This window comes from Anneissia japonica, unplaced genomic scaffold, assembly GCF_011630105.1.
Source record: "Anneissia japonica isolate Jap-2015-1 unplaced genomic scaffold, ASM1163010v1 scaffold284978_len400890_cov162, whole genome shotgun sequence".
Classification (NCBI taxonomy): Eukaryota; Metazoa; Echinodermata; class Crinoidea; order Comatulida; family Comatulidae; genus Anneissia; species Anneissia japonica.
The window spans coordinates 274,238-276,086 of record NW_022728715.1 but is presented as its reverse complement, the minus strand read 5'-3'; the positions used below and the strand labels follow the sequence as shown (position 1 = coordinate 276,086).

General features: G+C 36.5%; 1 protein-coding gene across 3 annotated transcripts in view; it reads right to left on the bottom strand.

The window, feature by feature from the left end:
* Window positions 1-282, bottom strand: part of LOC117114513 (ATP-binding cassette sub-family A member 3-like) — a 44,361-nt gene extending 44,079 nt beyond the window's left edge. For 2 of the 3 annotated variants that reach the window (XR_004446379.1, XM_033258188.1), the window contains exon 1: window positions 176-282. The gene's annotated coding sequence lies outside the window, so the exon portion shown is untranslated. Of the gene's footprint in view, window positions 1-171 lie in introns of all 3 variants that reach the window. The other variant, XM_033258189.1, reaches the window with a different exon arrangement.
* Window positions 283-1,849: the final 1,567 nt, after the last annotated feature.

The window sequence follows — 1,849 nt, the reverse complement described above, 5'->3', positions numbered from 1 at the left end:
ATACATTATATCATTAATTAAATCTAATACTATAGCCAAAGAAATATTTACTTTTATTTTAATTATCAAAATTCCATTTATCTTTCTTTACAACACTAGCGTGGACTTTTAAGTGATATTATTATTGTTAAATAAGATGGTGTTTGAGTTTAGAATTAAGTAACAGCTTACTTACCTACTGTATGCAATATTCCAATCAATGAGATGAATTTTGTCCTACAGGAGTTCTGTAGTGATGATAGCTCCTATGATACTTGACATTAGATTGGCTGGTATAGGTAACTATATATAATAAATTATGGTTTCAATTAACAGGAAATGAATAATTTTGTCCTACAGGAGTTCTGTAGTGATGATAGCTTAAGTAACAGCTTACTTACCTACTGTATGCAATATTCCAATTAATGAGATGAATTTTGCCCTACAGGAGTTCTGTAGTGATGATAGCTCCTATGATACTTGACATTAGATTGGCTGGTATAGGTAACTATAAATATATTATGGTTTCAATTAACAGGAAATGAATAATTTTGTCCTACAGGAGTTCTGTAATGATGATAGCACCTATGATACTTGACATTAGATTGGCTGATATAGGTAACTATAAATAAATTATGGTTTTAATTAACAGGAAATGAATATTGCGGTTGACAATGCCACTAAATTATTTGTTTCATTCTGCTACCCCCTCCCCTCCCCCAGCGGTCAGGGAGAAAAAGCACAATTCGTCGGGGAGAAAACAAAATTATGTGTATTTTCTACACATTAGTAGACTCTAAAATCGATTAAATACAGTAAGCCTTTGAAACCCCTAAATTGTCAAAATTTTCGGGGTTCGCCACATGGACCACTTCCGAAGCCTTTTAATCGAAGCTCGTCCACGCCCACTTTGATTTCGTCGGGGAAATCTAACTTCGACGTGGGCGTCGGCCCCGCTCGGAGGCCCTCCCCCCCCCCCCCCCCGTCGGGCAAATCCTGGCGCCACCCCTGGTTAGAAGATGCTTATTCGAAATACAATATCTAATGCTAATTTTAAACCTAATTCCATGGTTCGGATTCCCAAAATTTAAACGTCAGTGTGTTGGTTAAGACGAAAAATTTAATGCATTCGACTTTGTGAGAGACAATAAAGTAACCTATCTTTTCTCGGGAATTTCCAGCAATGACTGGATTCCCTACGATCCGTAAAGGAGACAGGAAAATCAATTCGCCCTAATCATAGTTCTATAACAAAGTTATATGCCATATTTTTGTTCGACCATACATGTGATTAAGCGATATCATTATTTTTTAATGAATATAGATTAAATAATCAGTACACAGGATTGATTGTTGCATTATAACACGTAAATAATTCCCAATGATGGCCTACGCCTACATGAGTCAGATGTTATGTTGTAAATTTCCATTATAGACAAAAATAGCTTTAAACGAGCTATATTTCAGGAAGGCCGACTACAATACTAGGAACCCTGGCCTGATTGGCCTATTCTATATGTTCATATTGCTCATGGTCTTTTGTGTAAACTGTATACAGTGCACCCTCCAATTCGAGACCCCTCTATAATTCCGAGACCCCTCTAATTCGAGACTACATTTCCAAAGACCAAAATAACAATCTTTAACCTTTTAACACAAAGCTAGCCCTCTAAGTGGAGACCAACCCCGAGACCACCCCAAATTTTCAGGTCCCATGGGTGGTCTCGATTTTGCAGGCGAATTATTGTATCCGTCTAAGGAAGATCGAATGGTTTGGCAATAATAGAGCCTTATGTAGAGGTATATACCAGATTAAGATTATGTATACTTAGGTTATTATATACAGAATTATGTGTAGTATGCCTATATA